The following is a 26,721-nucleotide window of genomic DNA, read 5'->3' on the forward strand; positions in this document are numbered from 1 at the left end:
CAAAAGGGAAAAAAAGAAAAAAGTATGACAGCTGTCTCATCAGATGTTCTGAATCTATATCTTGAAAAACAAAAGCTAAAAATAAAGTCATTCTGAATTCACCTCCTGTGAAGCAAACTAATCCAGAATAACCCCTGTATGTCCTTAAACCTTCAAGAGTACCATGTTCTAGACACGGTGATTCATTTTGGACAAGGAGTGGTGGACAAAAATGAGCATTTCCAGGGATTCAGTGACCAGGAAAATAAAGCAAACAAGCATGCGGCCTCCAAAGGGAAGGACAGATTATTCTCCAGAGTCCCACCACTAGCTCTTAAGAGAACAGCTTTCCCCAATTTCATTTCAAGCCCTATCACACTAACACATTTGTCTGTGTCCCTCAGAAATGAAGCAGCAGAGTAGCTGGTCCTAGCCTAAGCGAGAAAGATTAGCAAGGGGAGGACAAGCATGAGACATATGGTGCTGGTCAGGATGATCTTCTCTATTGAAATTGTTATCACAGCTAGCATATTTAGCAAGGTCACAGACTAGAAATTCCACAAAAGAAGGCATACACAAATGGCAATATTCCTGTCCCTTCGGCCAAAAGATAGGCAGGGAGACTGTCATTACAATAATAGTAACATACACACACACGCATACACACGAGTGTTTGTGTATATGTATATATATACACACGCACTATATACATATACACACGAAACACTGGATTTTCAGGCTCCCACTCACAGACATTAAGGTTGTAATCTAACAACATAATCTCTCAAACTAGACTGGGGGAAACATATGTGAACAGGGTGATCTTCAACATATGTTTCCCTCGAACCGCCAAAATAATAATATAAAATTGCAGAAATCCCCTCTACGCACACAGTCCATAAAACATCAAGGTCACAGAGAAAAGCGACCTCAACCGATTCTGCCTGAAAAGTTGCAGACTCTCATTTGCAAGCGCAGCCAGCAGAAGGCGGGGGAGGGAGAGGACAGAGTGGAAAAGCAGATGAAAAAGCCAGCACAAGCTTTGCAACACTGCTTTATCACCTCAGAGCGAAGGCTCAGCCTGCTTGCGGGTACTCAGGGTCACTGCGGATGAAAAATCGCCAACTTAATTGTCGTCCCGCCATGGCTTCTACCTAGCAGATTTTGATTTGTGCAGGACTATCCGCGTTGTTGCAGCAGTTTGCCCACCAGAAAGAGATACCGACGGAGGGATTTCTCACGCACACATATACACACACTCTTCTACTTCCTCGACATTAAAGTACTGACATTCAAAAACAAATCACCACTTCAAGCCACAAGTACTCTCCCATTTAGATATATAACCTGCTCGGTGACACAAACCAGATCAGATTTCACTATTTCATGAAAAAGCCAAAAAAAAAAAAGACTGAACTTACAGGGCTGTTAGTCCACCGTTTCTCTCTAGCACACGTACATCATTGAACTGCAATGCCTGAAACAGTAACTTGACCTCTCTGGGAAGGTGGGCGGTATTATACAAGCTGAAACATTAGAAACATGCATAATTATGCTGGGTATTTGCCACACATTCTTTCATCCGTGAACAAATATGAATGGAAAAGTCACACTGACACTCCAGGCTTAGATTATGTGCAAACCGTCAATTAAGAAAATTTTTCACAAGGCCCTGAGCGAACAAAATTTTTTAGGGCAAGAGACATTTTCTTTGGACTTAAACTGTGCATATCTTACAAAGATACAACGACAGTGCTGCCAGCTCAAAGCCCAGACAACACTGGGCTATACCAGGGGTTTTCAGCTTTCTTCCCCACCACTGACAACATAGTGTCACTTTGTTCTCCCCCGACCCCACGCACCCATTCATGCAGCACTTCTGAGGATGCCTGCCAGGGCACCAGCCGCATCCCGTCACTCATCATCCACCAGTTCCCACATGGTGATGCCTCTCACACACCTGTGCGGTGCCTGCCTGCTCCTCAGCACAACCACGTGCCTCCATCACCCCAAGGAGCTTTAGCATAAGCAGTCCATCCATAGGGCTGGTGAGCTTGAAAACAGCCCTGGAAGGACAAACGGGGCAGATGATTGAAAAGAAGAGGCCATGCTTCCTCCTAGCTCAACCGGCAACCCCAGCTCACATCACAGCTGCTTACGCTTACGGCAATATCCCCTTCGCACCAAGCATACAGAGCGTTCTCTGTATGTAGCCGTTCACCTTTTGAGTTTTGGGTGGCAGAACCAGAAGACAATGAAACACCGCAAGCCAATATTCACAGCTGGAGCCTAGCGGAATACACACCACTTTCAAAACTTTTAAGGCTAGAATACAACACAAAATGCAATTTTTTCGTAACAAGGAGCAAATGTGGTTCCCAAAGACAGAAGAACTGTGTACACATCCCTAACTACAGTCTTCTCCTGTTACATTAAGTTCTCCTATTCCTCAAACTCAAGACCTAGCCACACTCCTGACCAAGTGAGATGCAGCAACATCTATAGTTGCTCACTGTGATCCTAGTTGCCCCTCAACTTATTTTGATACCAACATCCACATGTTACTGTTCTGGGCAACTAACTTGCTTGTCCCCTTTCCAAAATGAAACACTTCCAGCGTTATTGATCCAGCCCATTTCATTCCTGGTGCTTGCCACAAATACATGTGGAACACACAGTATTTATTTCAGCTAATTCCCCATGCACTAGGGACAATGCATGCATCTGGAACACTGATCCAGCAGAGATACATGAAAAATTCTAGAATAGTTCTCCTGGTTTGTACTTCAAGTGGCCCAACTCCCTCCATCTCTTCCCCTTCATTATATATTTTCAAAACCTTTGAATATTGTGGCAATGCATATAGTGAAGTACCTCTCGATACACGTAAGTCAGATTTCGCAGTTTCCGAGTTCTGTGTTTCTCCTTTATGCCAGATAACCATATATGTCAGGGAACCTGAGTTGCCATGATGACCATAGAAAAAAAGTAAAAAGAGCAAACTTTTTCCACATATATCTGAAATCTCAAGATATGAAAATTGGTCAGTGTCAAGTTATTAAGACAATATAATCAGAACTTGCTGGAGATTTTTTTTTTTGTTAGTTTAAACCTGCTTTTACAAATAGTGGTTTATTCAGAGATTAAATCTTGCACACTCTTAGACTTCTGAAAACTGTGGGCATCATTTTGAAGTTCCTCTCCCTCTTCCATATAACCTAAAAATCAATTAAAAGATGACAGAGCAACCCTCTTAAGCCTTACCTAAAGTATCTATTCGGAATATCTGGGCTATGTGATGAAAATACTTTAAGTCAAACAAGAGTGGTTTGTGGTGAAAAGAGAGGAAAATTGATGTGCATTTCAGCACAGAAACTGCTACAGAGCAAAGATCTGAGTTTGCATCAAACCCTGCTTGGAATCATTTAATTGTCACTATGTAAGAGCAGGAATTTCTCAAGTCTTTTCCAGTATTTGCTTTTCCAGTAAACACAAGAGAAGGGAAAAGTCAACACTATAGTTTTAAGATTTCAATTTAGAAGTGGTTTGATAACAACCTTCCCCAAGTCATTATCCTGGGAAAGAGTTTAGAGCACAGAGTTAATTAGGGCTTGTCAGCTAAGCTCTTTCTCCTGCTTTGTTCAGAAAACCTAGACAAATAGCTTATCCCTGGATAGACCTGGGGGCCTTTCACAAATATTTTGTATTCCACTGCAAGCTTAGGCACATCACATAAACATCTGGAGTACCCACTAGCAATGCGAACACCTCCCCCTCTGCCCTACAGTGACTGTCTTCATGACACTTTCATCAACAGTGACATAAAGAAAACAATATTATAGAGGGCTTCCATCCAAAAAAATGCTGTAATCTATAGCTTGTCTATAGATACACGAGGGTTTGGGGGAAGAGGGAGGTGGGGAAATTCAGGTGCATACACAAGTTTTCCAATCCTCCTTATCAGTGCTTAACTTCTGAGAGAAAGGAACAAAGTGCCTTGTATCATTAATAACAAGAGACTGTTTCCAGAAGGATTGGAGACTAGACTGCTCTGGGCAGAAAACAGCAGTGAGAATCAGGTATGTTGATCTTTTCCCTGGAGGTGCAGTCCAGTTTGGAAGTGCACTGAGCACCCAGTACCTCGGACAATGCCAAGCCATCCTGGTGTACTCTGGACACCACCGCAGACCAAGAGCATAAAGAAAACCACAGATACTGTATGAAACACGGGCATCTACAAAAGCTGCCAGCTGTGTTGACCATGCCAGGGCCCATAATTAATAAACCAGTTGCTCACAATGCAGCAGATACTTTCATACCACATTTCACAGCATGGCTGGATTGGAGCCAAGGAGCTACTTGCTGTGTGAGCCAAGTTGTAAGGAGGGAAAGGCTCACAGCTCTCTCTGGGATGCTTTTCCCAAAGTCCTAAAACAGCCATGTCAGCACCTTCAGCTTAGACTGCAAAGAATCCTGCAGAATTGCAACTATGAAGCCTAACCAGTGGGCAATTTTTTAATGTATTTGTTTATTTTTCGAACCTGTAGAGAAGCTGTACCTTACTGTACATTTCAGCAACCGCATAATAGGTGCAGCTTAGTCACCCCAAAACATTCCCTTCACAAAACCAGGAAGACAAAGGCTTCCTCTTCACTGCTACTCCACAGGAGGGCACTGAAAGTGTCTGGTGAGACAAAGGCAGCAGAAGACAACCAGTGCGATAAACTATCATTGACATTTTATTCCAATGAGTAATAATTACGTGGTTTAAAAATAGACAAAATCCATGCATATGTTAAACATGAAAGAAACTGTCCTGAAGAGCTAGATGCTCTGAGATCATGTTTCAAAGCCATGCAGTATCATTCTGTTAATCTTTTGGGAAAACCAGCATGGGTATTCCGCTTCAGTGTGATTACCGCAGGAATTCCAGCCTCTCCATTGTGACCTTCCACAGAAACCTCAGGGGTCAAGAGTAGCAGCTTGTATGTGTCCTGCTACAGTGCTAATATATCTGTACTATCAACAAAAGCCTTCTGCAACAACAGGACCAACAAGTTTCAGGGGAGAAAGGGAGAGTCTATATATACACTCTAAGACTGCCCCAAAACAGTTTCTACACAACTGTAAGTGAAAATTTTTTCTTTTCAAGGTAGTTGCAGAAATTTCATTTTTGCAAGTTTACAGATTTACTTCCATGTTTTAATCTCAAAAAATACCCATACCCTATCAAAACAGTAACAAATAAAAAACTGCTTTCTTAGAGCAATGGTTAATGAACAAAATGAAGCTGAGAGAAAGGCTACTTCTTGCTCCGACAGTGAAGTGCTAGGCAGAGAGGGGGGGGGTTTGGGGGAAAGGTGTTGGGGTTTTTTCCCCTTGAGCCACATGACAGTAAATCCTTGGTGGAACCTGAGGCGCACAAGCAAACCTGAAGCCTGCAGTGACAATGCTGGTTCTTGCTGTTTGTGCCAAAGAGGCCGTGGCCTCCTCCCACAGCGCCTCTCTCTCAGCAGGGTGACCGGCAGGGACTGCTCCAGGGGAAGGGAGATGCCTGGGCAGGCGAGGAGGTGACGGACACTGCCCTGCTCTGCAAAGGCCCTGGGCTCCATGAGAACAGCCAGTGAAAATTTAAACTGAACCCCACTCAGCATGCTTGGCATCAATAGCCTCAGGATGGCCAGGATCAATCCATGAAAAGAGATCATCAGACGAGTTTTTTCTCCTCATTCTTACCCTTTGCAATCTGAGAAGAATGAAAGAGGACACCAGCTAGCAAGAAGTCTGCTAATTAATTCCTCCTCACCCAGGCACTGCAATGCTTATAGCTGCAAAGTGCCTGCTTATCTAGGAACAAGCACTTGATAGCATTTTAAGAAGAGGCTTGATTCATTCTGGAAAATGCCATTAAAACATCTCAAGATCAGTTTGTAACATTTTCCCTATCAGCAGTGAGAAAAGATGAAAGAAAAGCAGCATCACTCTTGCCTACATTATTTTAAGCCTGGTTAATTTTCAGAGCACCAACCTATGTTGCGCAGCAATTTTGATGAGAGGTCAGCATGCCACAGGCATAGATGCTTTCAAAAGGATGACTTTACATGAGGAAGAGTCCTCGCATCATCTCTTAGGTGAACAAGTTTCCCCAAAATAAACTATCTCTGATAAGTTGCAACAGGGTAGAAATGTCTTGGCTCTAAGGGCAGGACCAGAATGCAGAGTGCAGGTGACATGCCAGTTTAAGACACAGGGAGCTAAAGCACTTTAAAGCTAAGGGAGCAGGACCCTGTTGTCTTAGATGCTCAATTAACCTGGATCAAAGGCTAGAAAAAGCTATTTAGAAATAGCACTAAGACAAGAGATGAGTCAGACAGAAGGAATAATGGAAAAACACTAATGGACCCCACAAAGAGATTTCAGCATACTCAAGCTTTCTGCGACCAGCAATAGTCTGTTTGCCTAGCAAGGCTGCTCAGCTAGTACTATCACAATACAAACAAGAGGAGAAGTCCCAACATCAAGAGTTAAACTCCTGGCTGTCAGTAGGCAGATACAGCCGTAAGTCAAGTATCATCTGAAACACCTGCAGCTCAGCTCTAGCCTTTTGGAGTGCCAAAGGGACATCACAATCATTAAAACTTTGAAGAACAAATCCACCTACAGGCACAAAAGCTCAATAATCCAAACAACTTTCATCCTTCTCACTCTATTTATGACTGTGATGTCCCTCATTTTAGCTAGGACACAAAGCATGGAGTTATTTAAATTAGTATTTTGTTTTTTTGATGAGGCAGGACAAGCTATAAACTTGTGCAACACCCAAAGTACCTCTAATCTTATCAATCACCCTTTTCTAGTTACGTTTAAATGCTCCCAACACTATTTCTCTTCACTACCTGCCTCTACCCAGGGCAAAATGGGAGCACCAAGACCACCTCTTCACACTGCATGGGTACAAGTGAGCAACAGGCCAACGGGACAAACACAGACAACGGAAAGGATTTTTTTTACTGTGTTATCACCTCCTGGGCACACAGAGTGCATGCTGAATGCACAGCAGATGTGCGGCCTAGCCAGCTGTGTTTTCTCACATCAGTTTCCCATTCCTTTGTCCCCATCCTGAAACTGCTTTTCTTTCTACCTACCCAGCAATCTCAGCCACATATCTTCCCCTGAAAAAAAGGATTATAGTTTCTGGCCTTACCACAGCACACAAATTTCATTGAAATCTGAGAAGCAAGAATGTTTTACTTGGTTTGAATCTGAAGACACCTGCAGTTCAATCTCAGGTGTGCAATTCAGAGCCAACAGCAAAAGAATGGAAATGTCAAGGACCAGATACTTTCTTAAACATACCAGATTTTGCTCTGGGCAAACAATGGGAATACTGTTTGTTTTGGTTTTTTTTTCTTTTTAAATCAGAAATCCTCCACTGTAGGATACACTACTGTAGGTTAATCAGTTCCCATGTACAAGCTCCTCTCTGACGAACTGACTGGCTTCAAGCCCTTCTTTGGGCAGGTAACCTAGAAGAGGTCAGCCAGAGGACCCTGCCGGTGCAGACAGGCTGGATCAGGAATGCTGGTGGCCAGAACCCAGACTGGGTAAGCAGGAATTACACAGCTATCCTCTGGGTGATTACTGAGCATTTCACACCACTGCTATCAGATCTGAAGAATGGGACAGAGAACAAAATGCATAGGGACACATTTCCTACTAAACCCTGTAACTCCTTCTCAAAAGCAATAAAACGTCCTTTTTCAAGTGTAAAAGCCAGGGCGAGTCCTTCCCTACTCGGAATAACCACACTTGTGCACATTCCTTCCTTTTATACTGTGTACATCTCTACTTGGCATCGAAAGCTGTTTCAGGATGATTCAGTTTGTTACTGATTAACAGCTCAATTCAAGTCTTTTCTGTGTGCCTCAATCCAACTCTGCTCCTATCAGTCAGGCATCCTGACACTATCCACTCCTTACGACTTTGCCCTCAGGTGTACCATACAAATACCAACTCAATAGCCCAGAGTTCACCATGTACCAGCAATCTTCTTCCCCACTCTCCAGAGCACAAACCCCACCTGCTTGCAACTAGGCAGTCCTGGAGCACAAGCCTTTCACATCCCCAAAGGCTCTGCAGGCGGCAGAGCAGGCCTGTGGTCTTGTTGCCATCCCAGATTTCCGTGCATGAAGAGACTAAGCTGCGAGTCAAGAAGAGGTGTCCTCTCAAGGGAAGGTTCTGCCCACTCAGGCACCTGCAGATACCTGATAAATACCGGCAGATGGTAGAGAGCTGGACCACCATGCAGCACATGACCCATCCGCTTCTGGAGAGCGGGGCCTGGCCCTCCTGCCCAGAAAGGGTGTGTGTGCATGTACGGGGATGGGAATTACTTCAGGGTGACTAACAAACACGGTGCTTCAAACAGAGAACAGGGGAAAAACTTCAGTTTTGGGTGTATTTCACCCAAATGAAGTATTTTTTAAAGAAAAAAAAATCACCCTTTTCCTACATATTGAAGACAAGGTGTCAGACCTTCATAAATACTGGGACTGCTGTCTTGAATAGTCATCCAGAGCTATGTCCTGGCATGGACAAAAGGCAGCATCCCCCAGCAAGCTTTGCTCAAACAGCTGCTGAAAGGTGATGTTATCCAGCCAGCACCTCACTGCCTTCCACCCTGACCCCCTGCCACCACCACACCTTCCTCCCAGGCACCAACACAACCTCATTCAGCTTCGTTTGCTCACAGTGCACAGCCTCCAACCACCTCCATCTGTGCCTGCAGCTCACGCTTCTCCCACCAGCACTGCTGCCTGCACGGGCACGTACACACCTGCCCCTACAGCAACACCCCACCTGCCTGCCAGCGAAAGAGAGAATCCCAAGCACAGGATCTCGCCCCTTCTCTCACTTTCTTCCACAGCGTGGTATTTCCAATAAAATATTTACAAACACACACACAAGCTGTGCATGCTGCAAAGTCCTGCCCAAGGGTCTTACCCTACCACATATTTGCATTGTGCAATGAGTGCTCCTAAGCCCTGCCATTGGCACAAGCGTGCCAGAGAGCCATGCAGGGGTGAAGTCATATCTTCACAGCCTCACAAAGCCTCCAAAGGCTGAGGCAGTGCCAAGTGCCATGCAACTGTCTTTCAGAAACAGAGGCAGAAGAGGAGGCAAAGAGACAAGTCACTGCCAACACTGGAAGCTTGTTTCCTGGTTTAAGAGTGGTATCAGGAGATAAGCTAGAAGACCTTCTCCTGCCCATCTGCATGCAACTACTGGCACACCTGGTCTTATTTCCAAACCTGATCCCTAACAGTCAATGCAGGGTGCTCTATGAATTTAACTGTGCCAACCCCAATATGATGGTTGGACAGTTAATTAACAGTTGGACTTGATGATCTTAAAGGTCTTTTCCAACCTAAACGATTCTAGGATTTGGGTGATAGCCAGAAATCACTCCTGTGTCAGGAACACTGGTAGTCCCTATAAAGATCAGACAATATTTACATCTGCGTCAAACCCATGGTTTGGCAAAAAAAGTTAATTCACCCAAGAGCGCTTTGATCCTCTGACAAATCATTTCCTGATTCAAGTTGAAACAGCACAAAGGACTTTGGACACCAACCAGCTGTCGCCCTTGTGTTGTGAGCTGGCACTAAATCCCACACAGCCGGAGAGGAAAGATTTAGGTGGTGGGAGGGGAGCAAATGGTCCATTTGCATTCACAGCATGTGAGAAGTTCCTTCTGGAGAAGCGATGCCTTCGCTTGCTACCTATCTGATGCAAGCTGACAGAACAGGGATCCATCAAAACTCACGAACAGGAAAGCAGCTGCAGGACACTTTGACAGCACCAAAGTACAGCAAAACCTGTTGGATGTACTACAACCAGGGGGGGTGAGAGGAGATGGTTTTTCTTTGCTTTGCTCTCCAAAGGATGCTTAGGCACTGACAGATCTCCAAATGCAATGACCCCCTTGTGACCTTTGGGCCTGAGCTGAGTGAGAGAGAGAAACAAGTGAGCTTAACAAAGATCTGAGACAGCAGCTGGGAAAAGCGAAGGCAGAGCTGAGGTTTAATAGCCATCTCCTTTTGTCCTGTTTAAAAATAAAGCATTCACACACTTACTTGCAACCGAAAAAAAAAAAAAAACCCAAAACCCGACAACCCACAAAAAACCTGATGCTAGCAGACTGCTTTCAACAGCCTCCCTCAGATATTCTCTCAGTACAGATATATTCATATTTTCCTGTGTTTCTATTAGCAAATACAGCACTTGGCAATTAAAAAGAAATGCAGCTTGGGGGGAAGCTGATTAGAAGCATAACTTGCTACATAGTTCTGGTATGATGAACTCTTAATTAAAAAAACATTATTAATTCAAGGTGTTGAAAGAAACAGTCCACAGAACTAAGTAGTTTCTTCCAGTCTCCATTCTCATTTTAACTGATGTGTTTTATTACCAGGCTTTGAGAAACTGATTCTACAATCTTGTTAAATGAACAAGCCATAATACACAAGCCAAAGAGAAGTGACTGACTAACCTCTGAGATGCTCTTTATGTTTATTGTCTTATTTTTACTGCCGGCGGCATAAAACCGAACTCCTGAAACATCTCCCTGTGACAGGCTTGTTACTCTTCTATTATTTCTCATTAAAACAAGTTTTAGTGGCCAGGCAACACTCAGATGTGCTGCTTCACCTGCCACCTGCCTACTTCCAACTGGATCAGCATCTTCCAACTTAGCAGCACAAAGGGATCAACTTGATAGAACTGATGCCTGGCTTTGAACTGCCTAAGCTAGATCCAGAGCTGACATTACTCCAAGTCTCTCATGGGGCTCTGTTGTGATGCAAATAATGTACAATCCCCAGACGCAAAAAAAGTAATTAAATTGGGATTAGGTGTTATAAGTAACTGGCAACTTGAAGGAAAAATCAGGGTTAAAAGGAACACTAAAGAAAGATGTACAAATCAGAAAGTAGGAAATAGCTGTTTACAGTTACGCTTCAGCAAACATAAGGGAACACAGGTACAAGGACAGTACAGCTCTGCAGCAGGCAGCCTCCACCACAGGCTCAGCCTGCTTTCCTTTTCCCAGCGCACGGCGTGCACCCACATCACCCTTCTCCCCCCATAAGCCTGACGGACTTTGCCATCCAGCCCTGCCTGTGGGCTGAGAGCACCGATAGCATTTTAACTTTGCAGCCTCCTGCTAAGCCTGCCAGCCACATTGGTCGGCAGACAAGGCTAACGACAGCAACAAGCCAGCTCTGTGTGCAACCTGGAGCCAAGGCCAAGCCATCTCCAGCCAAGCTCCCAGCAGCTCCCCAGCTGCTGACCAAACAGGGAACTGAGCAAACCAGGCAAGAGCAGAGGAAACTCTCACATGCTATTAGGTCAGGAGTTAAAATATCTCCATGACCCACAACTTCCATCATGAACAAGACTGATGAATGCCAGAGACACACGGAAGAGAAAATCATCTACAAAAAAAACCGTCCAGTGTCTCATGCAATTTCCGTCACTCCAGATAGCCAGCAAGGTGAAAGTAAGAAGGGTCTCTCCCCTTCAGACAAATTAAACCATGACTTAAAATGAAGTTTTCAAAAAACAATCAAGGAAATGGATGGAGATAGTGGAGACTTCCTAGATCAGGGAGAAGCTCAGCATCTCAGTGTAGCAAGACAAATATCCCTTTTTCATGAGAAGAAAGATAATTAGGAGCCTTCTTTGCCTGTAACTCCATCTTCAGCTTCAACATCAGCACTGACCATCGTTCACCTCATCCGACTTCAGTCCCGATCGGGACATCCAAGATGAATTATAAGGCAGTCATGAAGCACAACAGCATTTTTCCTGCAGTAACAAAAACATAATTCGTACAGGAATGTACAACACAAGTTGTGGCTATTCTTCCCCCAGAATGTAAGCAGCCCTGTAACAACCAGCTCTCAATTAACAGGTTAACAGTGAAAGGGAATCAAAAGGTCAGTTAAAAAAAAACATGCATAAATAAGGCTAGAAGAGTGTTCACAGCTAAGAAAATACCAGATTCCTGCAGACAGCTTAAGAGAGCAGCCAGCAGAGCAAGCACATCGTTTGTGCCGCAGGCTCAGCTGGTCACAGCCCCTGGTGAGAGGGGAGGGCAGCGAGGGGGCTGGTACACAGCCCATGCTACCCAGCTACAACAACCTGGACCAGAGACTAGTCACAAAAGTACCTGTGGCACCTCAAAGCATTTGCGTGTTGTGACCCCTGGCCACTATGTGGTTTATCCCAGGTTGGATTCTATTCTATTTCTGAGAAGATGACAAAAATGCAAGTTCTCGGACACACAGAGATAAGACAAGATTCAGGCCAATGTTCCTTGCCAGAAAAAGTTTCCTCTCTGCAAACTGCCATGAAGTAGCATGTGTATCTTTTATTAGATACACATAAATTTTCTTTGCAATGCTGAAGCTTGAGCTTGGTACCAAGAATAGCCCAGTATGTCTTCATTTTTCCATTTCCAAAGTAGAACATCTTGTAAGACTGCAGCAGCCTGAAAAGTCGTGGTAGTTGCCCACTGCTGCTGTGTTACAGTGTGAGGCAGCTATGTCTTTCCCCGCCCCCCCCCCCCCCACTTGCAATGAGGAGAAAAGGAATTGCACAGCTGGCTCATCACTTCTGCTCCTGCAATAACCCCTTGAGACAAAGTTCAAAACTAACAGAAATTTGATGACAGGCTGAAAATGCAAAGGGAAAGACAGATTTTCAAGAACAAGTTTTACTTGTCAGATTAGGCAAAGGAGCCTGAATTCTGTCAGGGACAGCTCTTTCACTTCTCCCTTGTATTTCTTCCATTTACTTCTTGTTAGCCCCTTTTCTGTATCGTCTTAGAGAGTCTGAATAAACAGAGCAAGCATTCAGGGGCAGGGTGAAAGAGAAGGAGCAGGAATGACTTGATGGGCAGCAAACAAAGCGTGTGCTAGATGGAAAAGTTACGGGAAATAAAAGGAGTCCGGAGAGCCGAGACAGAGGAATAGCAAAAGCATGAAAACAGCTGAGATGTGAGATGCTTCACAGACACATCTGGGCAAACTTTCAAGGCCGTGAGGTAAAACTACCAGAAGCCAGGAGTTACATCGTGCTTCTTCGTACTGCAGTAAAAACTACCCTGAACATCTCCCAGGAGGGACCCACAGCAGCTCACAACTTCCACTCCAGCAACGTGTTCAGAGCTGGGAGAAGCTAGTTGTGTTAGATATCCAGGCCTCCCCTAATCCCTCTTAATCAATAGGCGGCTGGTAATCAATGTGGCTTAAGTGGTCAAGATGAGGCGATGGGCACAGATGGGACGATGAACTCACAAGCTTTGTCAGGAGAGTGGTTGGCTGGCATGGACCAGTTAGAGCTGTCCGTTGAGCACATTTAACCTCCAGTATCCAAACCAGTATTTCTAGCAGGGATATTTTAAGAAGCCTCATATCTCCACAGCACAGTCAGAAGCTTCCTGATAACTCTCCAGAATTGTTCTCCTAGTTCTCCAAAACCAGCAGGAAATTTATTTAAATTTTTCTCAGGACACTGTGCTGAAACCCACATCTACATGAGCTATTCAGGCATCCTGCTGTGGGCAGGTACTCTTGCTGAGAGGCAGGCTAAGCAGGTGGTGAGAAGTACCATTTCAGCTATCTAACTTTAATTTACCTCCACATGCAAGTCAAAACCATCTCAGCTAAGACCAATCTCTTTCTAGCAAAAGCTAGGATCCTATACTGCAGTTACATCCTCACCTGCAAGCCACCATTGCTTTAATTAGATTCAGTCAAATCCAGGTCTTTGCAGTCTAGACATGGTTTAGCAAGTGCTTTTATGTGAGTAATTCATTGCAAGAGAACACAATTCTTAAAGGAATTAGAAAGATAACTCATCACATGTGAAGTTTTATGTGGAGCTTACCTCAGTCTTGGCAAAGAAAACCTTCTTGGATTTTAACAGGGCAAAGTCAGCCTACCCTAAGTATTCAAGTATCAGTCCAAGTGAAGATTTTACTTGAGGAAGGAAGGAAAAGAAAATGTTCCTCTTTGAGCCTAAAGCTTTTCCAAAGTTTAGCCAGCCACAAAAGGCTTTCTGTTCACAGCAAGAGCATTAACATCACAATTTCACAACACAGCACAGAAACACGAATCTTGAGGTTAGACAGAATACAGACTTCCATCCCTTACTCTGGCCCCTTCTGTAGCCTCTGTACTACTCTGGGTTTTACGCAAAGGTATGAAGTTTTATACAAAGGAGACAGAAGAGGCACACAGAGTGTACCTACTGCTTCCGACCTACAGTACAGATACACTGGTCACATTTTCAAGGACCTCCCATGCTCACACACCCATTTACAGAAACTTAAGGCAGGAATATCAGGGCAGCTTTGTGGCTTGACAACTTCTGCGTTGAAATCAAAGTGATGAGATGCTCCAGAGCTCCACCAAAGTCAATTTGACTAAGCTTTAATATATATACAAAATGGCTGTCAGATGACAGAAAATCTTAAGTGCCAGCACTATGGTGCTCCTAGCTGTGCATAAAGACATTATTTTACTGCTATGTTTGATTTGCAAAGAATATCTGGCAGAGTGTTAGCAAGACATGGAGAATATCAACCCAGTGTTTCTGAAGACTGGATCGGCAGGGGAAAAGGCCTTACATACCCAGCCAGTTCTTCTCCAGGGCAACACCAGTATCACAGGCCAGCCAGTCCTTCTCCTTGTAATGAGACTCTCAGCACTGGTACAAGAATGGCCATAACTGGACATTGCAGTAATACAGCATTAACCAGTTCAATTAACAGTTGTACTTGAATGCACCAGTAAGCATAAAGCAACTCATAAATCGTCTCATTTTTACTCAAACAGTTGAAGAGATCTTATTTTCTGCAACTTACTAAGGAGACAACCCCGGCTCACTTTTGTGATGCAAATTAGCAAGTTGCTCGGAGGAAGAGGGGAAAAAAGGTCTTTTAACTGAAATGACAATGAAACTTCCTCCCTACACAATAGCCACAGACACCAGCACCCATTGAGACTCCTCCGGGACTCCACCATTCTCCTTCAGACCATGCACAGCCAAACCTCTGGCCTCTTCACTGCACACTCTCCTCCCTGCTACACGCCCCTGTCGCCTCACTCACCTGCAGTCACCAAAAAGGCCTGGAACCACCCAGAACCGGCACCAGATGTGTCACACTGCGCTCGAAACTGAGGGATGTAAACCACTGCCCTTCCATGAAGATGTAGCTATGAGGAAACTCCTTTACCAAGCAGTAACAGCCTGCAAAGCAAAACACCGTCCCAAATGAAATGCCGCTGAGGAATGTGAGCTATGTGGGCAGGGGGGCTCTGATGGATATTGAGGGAGGACAGGAGCAGGCAGGCTACTTTCACAACCGACAGTGGTTTCCCAGCCAGAGCAGAGGACCAGCCTGGCCGCCCTCCCTCGCCCCACACCTGTGCAGGCACAGGCATGCCCGCACAGGTAGAGCCAGGGGACGTGAGCGATGCGGACCTGGGGCTGGGGGTCCTTCGCTGCCTGGCAGAGAGGGATGGGAGCGGGTACCCGGGAAATAACAACACCAAAAGGCAGCTGGGGTTGCTGCAGAGTCGCAGGACTCCCTTTAAGGGGGGGGTCTGTGGAGGGGCCGCAAGGCGTGACTGTGGGCTGCAAACCAGCAAAGGGTCCCTTCTTGTCCCACTCGGCCCGCGCTTGTGGAAACAAAACTGTACGTGCAACTTTGCAATAAACCTGCCTGTCATTGATTTCTACCAGTTGAAACAAACTGCAGGTCCCCCCGTTTTTGGCTAGTTGCTGACATGAAAAACATACCAGCATTAAGAGTAATAAACACATGCACTTAACACTTCCTGAGCCAGAGATCTGATACTCAGCTGTACAAGCACAAGCCGTTTCTCCCCCAGGCTAACAGAGGATGGAATTGCTACGGATAAAACAGACCTGAAACCCTCCCAAGCCTCCTTCAGCCAAAACCAACAATTCCTTACAGCGTGAAGAACATATTCAGTCATCTGCTATTTTTAAGGTTCTTGAAGAACTCCGTTTTATTTCTACCATATTTTCTTGCTCCACAGGTCTCGGTCCAACCAGAGAGTCAGTGAACGAGCACCAGCCGTCTGGCTGGGCTGCAGCCGGGCAGGAGGGGCTCCGGCCAGGGGCCAGCGGCTCCCGCCAGCGCCGGGTGCTGCCAGAGCGAGCACCGAGCGCACCGCCGCAGCGCGCCTGTCGCGCAACTCGTGACAGTCCTCATGTCTGCGCCGGCACAAAGACGGGCTTGTGTTCCTTGAATTTCCCCATCTGAGAGGCTCCCGGCCGCCGCTAGTCTCTTCGTTGACGTGACCGATCTCGCACATTGCTTAAAAACAGGACAGCGGTCACAAGCAGCAGCAGTAATGGGGTGAGAAGCCGCAAGAAAAACGCAAAAGAGATAAAGATCAAGTGATCAATCACAGATGGGATCAGGATCCAGACTAAGGCGACCCCCACTCCACACACAGGCACACATCAGAGCCCTTGTCTACTCCAAAAAAACAGGAGTAAAAAAGCCCACAACACTGCAAGAACAAAGTAAGAAGCATGCTTGAAGTTTGTCAGCCCGGTTAAACGATGCTGACAAGATACATAAACTGCAGCCAATCATGCCTACATCATTTTAAGCACCTCCTGGTTTCAGAGAGATTTAATCCCAGGGTCTTCTTGCAGGTGATTTTATCTCATCTGGGAAAGTTACTGACTTGTCGTGCACAGAAAAGAATCCGAGCAGACTGCTGGTAAAGTACACACGTGGAGAAAATGGTCAGTGACGCCAGAATAAGGCTAGCATTCGTCTGAGGAAAGAAAACTTGTCAAGGTCTTACCATGAGGAAAAAAAAAAAAAGGCAAGTTAAAAATTTAAGAACGAGTTCAACACCACATGTCAGGAAGGAATGGAACCTAAACTAAAAACCTCTTCTTCTGTTGCTTTTTCTAAGTCTTAAGATTAGCCTGGGATAAAGACTGTTGTTTTAAAAGCAAAGTTGTTTATTGAAAAATATGGAGCGTGGTTTCTAAAAAGTACCATGAAGCAGCTTAATTCTAATCCCACTCATGTAAATCCACACTGAACACCTGAAAAGAGCCAGATGACTTTTAATGCCTTTAAAAAAGAAATAAAAAAACCTGACTCCCCTGCTCAAGAACCCTAACATTTTACAGTTTATTCATTGGTTTGGTTTTTTGTTGTTGTTGTTTTTTGTTTTTTTTAAAATACCAAAACTGGCTTTTCAGCAAAACTGCCTGAGAGCTAAAACCATGAGAAATTATAGTAAAAATGGAGACCTTCTGCTTTTTGGTTTGTTTGCAGAAAACTGGAGATTATGAACAGAGTTTAGAGCAACTTCAAAACTTACATTTCTATTAACATCTTTATTGTTAAGTGGTTTCAAAACCAAGTGACAACTGCTCTTCACTCAGCAAGCCATTTCTGGTTGCCAGTCTCTACAAAGACAAGGTGTTACTGCCACATGTTACTGCCAAATGGACAGAAAGCTGGAGAACACAGAGCAGGTTTAAGAGAGCAAGAGAAGGGCTCTGAAAAGCACAGGAGCTATAGGAATTCTAATTCGATATAGCTGTCCCACCTTGGTATAGCTGCATGATATTCCGGAACATCCATATGCAGTTTTGACAACTGTCCTCCACTTTGTTAGGATTTCTCCAGCCATTCTGCATCCATCTTCTACTTCTGCTCTCCCGTGCACTTACACCACACCGAACAAAAAAGCTAAGCCTCGCCTGCCAAATTACTTCTGCTTCCTGTCCCCGTTTGCCCCAGAAACCCAATTACAAAGTTAACTCATGCTAATGGAGCCTGAAGGGATGTGCACTCACACTCAGATACACGACAGGTCACAATGAATGAACCGCCTGATTTTCACCCTGGTTTGGTATCTGAAATGTAAACAATGCACATGGAAGTTATCTATTGCAGAATTGCAGATAAATCTTGGTCTATCTGTGGGTAATTGGAGTGAAAAGTCAGATTCCAATAGATGACTCATTATCCATTAAAGCACTCTGTTAAAAAAAAAAACCAAAAAACACCACACTACAGTAGGATTGACCCCAGTATCAGTTTCTACGCTGAAGAAAGATTCAGCTAAACTAAACATCTTCTCTCAGCAGATATTTTGCTGTGTCTGTTGAGGTACATCCACTCAGAAAAAAAGCAAGGCTTTGCTCTAGTTCACCCCTCCAAAAGCTGGACTGCAGTGGGAAGCAGATTACGTGTTAATATATCGATCTACTAACACTGCAAGGATACTGGAGAGGAGGAGTTGAAACAGTACAACCTGTCTACTAGCAGCTGGGTTAATAACAAAGCACTGGTGAGAAAAAACCCAAAGGCTTAAATTACCTTTGCCAAGCTGCAAAACAGAGAAGACCCATCAGCACTTTTGTTCGAATTTCTCTTCTGCCGGAAACGTGGAAATCGGAGACAAACTCTGCAATATTGTTTCATTTAATAATTATGCATGGGTCATGTCCCCATACTTTTGTCTCATAATCAACATCTTAACTGTCCTTTGTTACTTTTTATACTCTTAATTTTAAAACACTCAAAACCCAAAAATAGAGGGAAAAGCTCTCTAGTATGAATCCAAAGATTCCCACCCACCCCCCAATCACTGCACTTCTTGGCAAATTCTCTCTGGAGAAATACTGAAGAGCCACATAAAACACTCATGTGTCTTTCTTTCTCTGTCCAAACCAGATTAGCCTGGAGTAACTCTTAGAGATCCTCTGCATCACCATATGCTGAGACAGGGATGAAAGGAGCAACATTTGCAGAGAGTTCACTATTGTCTGAGGTCCTTGGGGGTTTTTTGACACAGCTGTTCCAAAACAGCTCAGGAATGAGCCCCATCCTTTTCTCATTTAACAGCTCATGAACTGAATGAAAACACTGTGAGGAAGCCTCACCATGCACAGCCATGTTTATGCACCTAAACAAACACATTCAACCTCTGACATTGTCTCACTCCAGGGGAGACTCCCAGCCGTTAAACTGGGAAAACAGTTGCAGTTAAAAAAAAGGGAGAGAGTCAGAAAAACCCTGGGGAAATCATTGTTTTAAACTAAACTCTTCATCTTTGAAAGGAAGAAGTTGCAGGCCGGTGGCATGCATGAATATGAAATGCAAGGCCAGGAGCTTTCCCAGTCCCACCCACAGCACAGGATGCTTCTGATCATCCTCTGCCAAGACGGTCCTAATGGACCAAATTTTAGAACAAGTCACATTGGTTTCCAACAGTTCACAGGCTCAGGAGGGAATCATAGTACCATGATTTCATGCCTATGAATTTCTGACACAACCCTGTACTGCCGCTGAAAGGCTTCCCACCCTCTCCTGCTATGCTGGCCCAGCGCGTGGGATGCTGTGCACACAGGGAATAGCCTGGGGGGGTATTTTAGCAGGTTTGTTTCCAGCCAGATCAGTGCTCCAATCTGTTTCGTCCCGCAGCCACATAAATATTAGCACCATCACAAAGAAGCTGGCAGCAAAAGCGTAAGAGGAGGGCTCGCTGTTCTCAGCCAGGCACAGATTTACTGCCTACCTGCAGCCCCTCTAAGGCCCCCGTGGCATGGGCAGCTGCAGTCAATGGGAAAGAGCCAGGAGGTGCAGAGATTCATACAGGTGCCAAATAAAACAGAAACAGTTCTGACGCCACTTTAGAAATTAATGGTGCCACATCATCTGGGTCAATCTGGGCAGCATCCTCCCCCTTAACAACGACACTGCAGAACTGGGAAGGGATCAGAAGTATGTAGAAATCATAAAAAAAGGCTTCAAAAAAAACACTTCAGTTTTAATAAACTAAGCAAATATTATTTGGAAGGGGCTCAGGAATTATGTAAAATAACGAAAGGCGCATAAAAGCTAAATCCATTTTTCTCCTTATCTCAAGAACGAGGGATGATCAAGCTATGTAATTAGGAGGCTGAAATGTCTGCGCACACACACTACAGAAGTCATTATCACTGCACAGCAACCATGAAGGCTACCAGCTCAGTGGGATCAAGAGAAGGATTGGACACTTGTGTGGGTAACAGCCCTATCTGGAGCTACACTTAGGAATACTAATTAAAGTCTTCAGGGAAAAAAAAAAAAAAAGTCCAGGGACTTACGGCTTAAAAGTCAATGTCCACTAATTACAGATCCATACAAGACATAAGGTAAGGGACAGATTAGCCCTCATCAGCCTTAAGTGTATGGATACTGCACATTTCTCAGAGTCTCTGGTACAAAACCTCTCAGCACAAAGCACCTTAGCAGGGCTGGTATCTCATCCTATAACCAACGTTTTGACTGCTCTCCCCTCCTCAGAAGACAACAGCGCCAGCACAATCCACTCCTGCCAGGGAGCTACTGCTTCATGTGACTGCACTGGTCACCCTTTGGGCAGAGAAGATGGTAGACCAGTAAGAAAACCCCAGGTGCTTGGGATGAGGCATGGGTACGTTTGTGCAACGAAGAACAGTAATGCCAGCCCTTCAGCTCTGCAAAAGCAGCTTCTCTATTTCCTCAGCACCTCCCACCAACAGCTCAGGGCACCTACAGCCAGGAACGGCATCCTCTACTTCAGAGCATTGGCATATGATGAAGCAGGTTTAGGAGATCACCAAGCCAGGACAGACCAGTGATCCCTCCTGGGAAGTGTGGTGCTATGAACATTTGCCCAAGAGACCCAACGAGGTGTCCCCACTGCCCTCCTGGACATCAGCCACCACCAACGAAGGCAGAGTTGCCTATAGCTCATGGCACACACAGCTGCAGAGAAGATGGAGAAAACCCCCACGTTTTGCATGTAAAAGACTCTTCTCTCACTGCCATTTCTTCCTCCCGGGCTCTGCGTGCCATGCAGCAACACCCCAGTGCTTCAGGCCAGCAGAGACACCTCCCTCTGTGCAAGGAACGGCATGGAGGCCCCATCCCTGAGCCCGGAAACAGACTGGGACACCCCCACTGCCCAACACCCTCCCACCATCACCTTCACCAGAACATTTTCTAGAGATGCCTCATTTCAGGGAAACACAATTACAAGCTCCAACCCATCAGGGCAGATACTCAGGTCTGGTTGTTGCTCCTGTGTGCAACAGGGAACCTGTACACTGAACAAGTATGTGAACAGCAGTTGGGCTTATAAAAAGGCCAGACTGACTTTGACAGATTTGCTTACCCACAATTAAGTTCCAACTGTTCTTGTCAGACTCCTCCATCTTCAGTCTACTCACATCTCTAAAGAATTAAAGGGACATTCAAAACATGCATTCATGACTCATGTTTAATTGTCAGCTGTCCTTCCCCAGTACAGCTCTAATTAGAAATCAGAAACACATTTTTGAGCACAGAAAGACACAAAAAATTGGCATTAACTGCCAAGGGAAGCCTGTGGGAGCATTTTAAGTCTAACAGGATGCCTTCTTCTAAGTTGTGCTTTAGCCAAACTAGTCATTGGGCTTAATACAAAGGTAAGAGCCCAAGGCCTGTGACAGCCTGGAAGCGAGATCAGACGCTCTTGCCATCTAACCTGAATGACAGAAGTCTTTTCATTACTAGCAGAGCTCAGAAAGCATTTTCAGTATTCACTACAGCACCTTAAAAGTAATTTCCTCTTTTCCTCATCACAGACAAGTACGTCTTTAATGCTGAGGAAGTGACTATCGCCATATACATCTTTCTGCTATTTTGCAGAGTTTGCCTGGGAACCTTTGGCAAAGTAAAAATAAAAATATAGCCTAAACCAGTATTCAGATTTAACAAGTCTCAACACTGCTGTCATGATTGCAGACACAGTTTCCCAAAGTAGAATACATGGGCAGTATTTAGAGTTAGAGAATGAGCTAGACATTAGAGCATAATTCACAGTACAACACTGCTAGAAGTGATCTGCATAAAATATATAAACTGCAAGAAAAAAAAAATCAATTATGCTGGTTGTTCATTCTTGATGTGTATTATTACTTCCCTTCAGGTCCCAGTCTTTTGATAGCTGGGAACAACCATATAATTTGAATGTTATTTCCCCTCGATATGTAGCGTCTATAATGGGAGCAAGAGAGAACTGTGGAGTGTCAGAGAGTTGACATGCCTAAGTGGCTTCCCCAGTTTCTCCATGAGATGCCTAAATGCCTTTTTACAGCACTGCCAATTATTCAACCACACAGATACTATTAAGATACTTAAAATGAATCATTTCCCACTAGAACCAAACACATTATAAGTTTGATCATAAATCTGAATCTCTAGTCAAGACAAACATATTTCAGTGCTTACATAAGGTTTATAAAAAGATATTGTGACTTTTATATATTTTTATGTAGCTTGAACAAAAAACTTCTCAAGTAAATCCTGTAAAAAAAATTACAGCTGGTATTTCAAGCCATCCGTAAACTACATTTACAGATTAGGTGGAATCAAAACTTTCTGCAAGTTGTTCATTGCTACTTCATGTTGTAATTCCATATGAACTTCTCATCATCATTATAACACGATAACCTAGTTATTAACTTAACACTTGTCATCTTGCCACAACCCACAAAAATTTAGATAAAATTCATACCCATGCATGTATATACACACCAGCTTTCAAGCCACTTCGCAAGTTCTGTGTTTCTTTCCTTTCTAAAGCACACAGGCAAATTCAGATGGATCTCGAACAGTCCAAGCAGTGACACCTGAAACTTCTCTTATGGCCCATTAGTCAATTCCATTAGCTAAATGACTAGGGAAAAAACCTCCTCCTCCCTGACTTACCACTACAGTAGGTGCTGACACCACAAGAAAATCTGCAACTGTCCTCAATTAACAACTAATGCTTTAGTAACTAAAAGCACGATCAGCTGCCCGTTTCTGACAGCTCTTTGCAGTGGCCTTGCATCATTTGCAAAAGAGACTCTTCATTTAGATGTTTTCATCTCACTTTCAGCATCTATTATTTAGACATACAGGGCACTGCAGAAACTGAGACCGCAAGCTCTACCAGAGGCTTACAAGCCTGAGAAAACTGCCAGAGTGGGAAAAGGCAAACAGATACTGAGGGGGAGAGACTGAACAGACTCATCTCATACAAAAGTCATTTATGGTATGAGAAATACATCCTTTGCCAGTTCTCTGAATGAGGCAGGATTTTCAGAGACCTGCTAAACCGCCACCTAAAACCAATCCACATTCAGTTTTCAATCTAAGGATCGACTTTTATTCTCAGTTTCTGCAAGTGCAATTTTAAAGTAAAGCCTAATCTCAAAAGAAAGCAGGTGTGTACAAATTTAAAAACTAAGGCACTGGGGACTCCTGTATAGACTGGAGTGCTACTGAAGTCGTCACCAAATTACCCAGAGTGGTAATCAGTAATTTATTTGATGAAGGTATCATGTTTGCCAATAGAGAATCATCCACCTCAGTTGATGAATTTCCATCTAGTTAGAGCTCTGGCAATAAAAGGGGAAAAAACCTCACTGTGACATCAGACAAACGAAACACACAGAGTTCAGCATAACATCAAATCACACCAAGCACATAGTTGACAAAGTCACAGATTTTGAGGCGCACAAGAGCCTCTATCCACCTACACTTCTGCCCAAGCCGCTCTCTGGCAGCTGGAGTTGTACTGCTGCTGGGGGCTCCTGCCCCCGCCTTGGCGTGACTGACCCTGCTGTCCCCACACCCAGCGCTGTGCGGGATGCTCACGCAAGGAGCTCCTGCACCCCGGACCCCCCACGCCTGGTGGGCCAGAGCTGCAGCCTCTCTCGCTCAAAGTGGATGGAGGAAGGACCAGGGCTTCCCTGCCATAGGACACCACCTCATCTTCTGTTGGGGAGGCAGTTTTGGGGTAAGATCCCATTTTACCTAGTCACTAGTATGAGGCAGGTGTTCCCAGGCAGAAGAGAGACAAGACTTCAAGGATACCACTTGCAACATGGATTGAGGGCAGCCCCACTGCTGCCCTGCTGGCACCCGCTCCCTTTGGAAAACTGACTCCAGACCTGAAGACCCAAGCAGCCCTCCCAAGGGCTTGAAACCCTACCTGAACAAAAATGTCACGGCTCTCTTTGCACACCTTGGGCACTTAATAAATTAGTTCGGCCTTTCTAAAACTCACATTGACCCAATCAGCCTCCTCTCACTTATCTCATATTTTCCTTTTCACAACATGTACCCACACAACCTTTAATCAGATCCAGTCACCCTGCCAGAAAGGGTGAAATAAAAGGGTAAGATACATCCGATATCTTTAATCAGCAAATTGTCATGGTCACCTTTCTTGGCTAGCCAATATGCCAGGTTGTCAACTAAGCTACAGAACTGCCAGATGGGCTCCGCCACTAATTAAATGTTTGAGAGCTTTGATTTAACAAAAAGCACATTATCCTTGATCTTAATGTCAGTACAAGAAAGTTAAGCTTAGCTTGGTCTTATGTGAAACCCAGGGCTAAAGGAGTCACAAGAAAGTCACTGTCATTACTGAGGCTTGTAATTATGCCTGAATCAGTTTTCACACATAACTGTGTTTCAAGCTATAGAGCCTCACAATGTTCTTTGTTTCAGAAATAATAAGATGGTTTTCAAACACTTCAGGATGTCTTTAAGAGTTTTTTGAGATCCGTGAAGAGCAGCCAAAGTTAAGGCATATTCATAAGCATCAAAGCCCAAGACCTACTCCTGCCCCTCCCCCCCCCCCAAAAAAAAAAGAAATTCTCTATTGTCTTTTTAAAGTGCCAGCTCACAAGTTAGACTGTACCCAAGACAGGCCACTTCAACAAAGCACCGCTGAACACAGCTCCCGCCGCGGCTGCGACCCCCTCCCCACACGCCGGTGCCCGGTCTCAGCGCCGCTCTCCGCCCCGTCCGGCCGCACTTCCATCCCCCGACGATCACGAAGGAGGCAGCCAGCGCTCACGGTCGGGGGGAACTGCCCAAACCTGCGGTGGGCGTACGGCAGCTGCCCCGAGGAGCCCACCGGCCAGACGGGCACGCCGTGAAGGGGCGGGCTACGATGTACCTTTGCTGACCCGAAGTAGAGACGGGATGCAGCGATGCACAGAATGCGCCCCTCCCTGCCCCCCAAGCGAAATCACGGATTTTCACTCAAACCGGGGAGCGGGTACCGGTACCAACAACTCTCCGCCACACCCTCGCATACCGGTCCGCCGGGACGGCCGCATCCCTCCCGGCGGGGCAGGGCGCTGCAGACCGCCCGCTCCCCGCCCCGGACGGACCCAGAGGCTCCCCCGGGGCGGCTGCTCTCCCCGGCGAGAGGGGCAGCGCCGCCGCCGCCGTCCCCCGCCCGCCCCATCCCCATCCTCGTCGCTCACCTCCGGGCCCCGGCGGGGCCCCGCCGCGGCCGCCGGCGGGGGGGGGTGGGGAGGTGGCGGTGGGGCGCTGGGGAGCCCCGCAAAACTCCAGCCCCCCCGCCAGCCCGCACCGCCGGGAGCCCGCAAACTCCTCTCGCAGCCGCTTTGTACCCGCCGGCGGCCCGCACTGCGGCTGCGCGCTGCCCAAAATCAACAAGGCGCGCTTCCAGCCCCCCGCCGGCACCCTCGGTCCTCCCGCCCCCCCCCACCCAGCAGGGCCGTCCCTCCGCTCAGGGCCATCCCTCCACACCCCCAGCAGCGCAAATCCTCCACCACGGCCCCCGAGAGCAAACCCTGTGCCCCGCGACAGCGCAAACCCCGCAGCCCCCGACCGTGCTCCCCGCGGCAGCGCAAACCCTCCCGCACCCGCGGCAGCGCAGCCCCCAGCCCCTCCGCACCTCAGGGCATCCCCCCGTTCAACCGTCCTGCCCCGCCGCGGCGGGGGGTGCTGTGGGGAGGGTTTGGGGGGCGCACGGCGCGGCGTGGGCGGCCGCGGCGCGTTTTCCCCACGCAGCTCCGGCGATGCGCTGGAGGGCGAGGGCCGGCGGCGGCTGCCGAAATGAATTCCCTCGCCGCCATCCAACAGCCCGGGCCAGCGGCCACCGGGACGCGGGAGCTCCCTGCCAGGGAGAGCAGGGCTACCGTCGGGGCTGCGACTGGAAGTACAGCATCCTTGGGAAAACCTGTCTGGGGCTAACCTAGATGAAGTCTTCCCTGTCGTCAGGCTGGAGAGAGTGATTGGAAGCCCGCGAAAAGAGCATTGGTCTCGGCAGGGTTCGGGTCAGATGCGATACCTAGTCAAGGCTGGCGCTGCCCCGTGCCAAGGGAGTGGGATTCCCCACGGGGGGCTGTCATGCGAAATGTTTTTTTCGGTGTCAGAGCCTCGGCAGGACGCGCCCACCCGCTGCCCGCTGTTCTGCTGCGCGGGGCTGGACCCGGGCCTTGGCCAAGGCCTTCAAAGGAGAGCAAAGTGTGCATCAGCTCCCTCTGCATTGCTTTGTAAATCTCAGCTGAGAAGCAATGTTTTTAAACTTGTGCCTTGACCTTTACTGGCCAGAACAGGCTGTCTCTAAAGCCTTTTCAGTTGTGAAAGGATACAGTGATACCTCTTTCGTGACCCTTGATTTTTTTGCTTAACAGTTTGAATATTAGGTATGGGTTGAGGCATGGTTTCTTTCACTCCTCCCACTCTTATCTCAGATGCTATCCCCATTGCCCCGGGGCTCCCAGATCCCCAGGAGCAAATGCCTCAGAGGCTTTGTGGTGGTGCCGGGAAGGGTTTCAGGGCTG

The 26,721-nt window shown here is 46.2% G+C and overlaps 1 protein-coding gene across 3 annotated transcripts in view; it reads right to left on the reverse strand.

Moving 5' to 3' along the window:
• The window catches only part of KANK1 (KN motif and ankyrin repeat domains 1), a 132,248-nt gene extending 106,748 nt beyond the window's left edge, over positions 1 to 25,500 (reverse strand). Inside the window, exon 1 of one of the 3 annotated variants that reach the window (XM_087742153.1) lies at positions 25,393 to 25,500. The gene's annotated coding sequence lies outside the window, so the exon portion shown is untranslated. Of the gene's footprint in view, positions 1 to 1,400; positions 1,467 to 21,257; positions 21,277 to 25,392 lie in introns of those variants that run through there. The other 2 variants (XM_087742154.1, XM_087742152.1) reach the window with 2 other exon arrangements.
• Positions 25,501 to 26,721: the final 1,221 nt, after the last annotated feature.

This window comes from Nipponia nippon, unplaced genomic scaffold (assembly GCF_047370975.1).
Source record: "Nipponia nippon isolate SJK-2023a ecotype South Korea unplaced genomic scaffold, ASM4737097v1 scaffold_8, whole genome shotgun sequence".
Lineage (NCBI taxonomy): Eukaryota > Metazoa > Chordata > Aves > Pelecaniformes > Threskiornithidae > Nipponia > Nipponia nippon.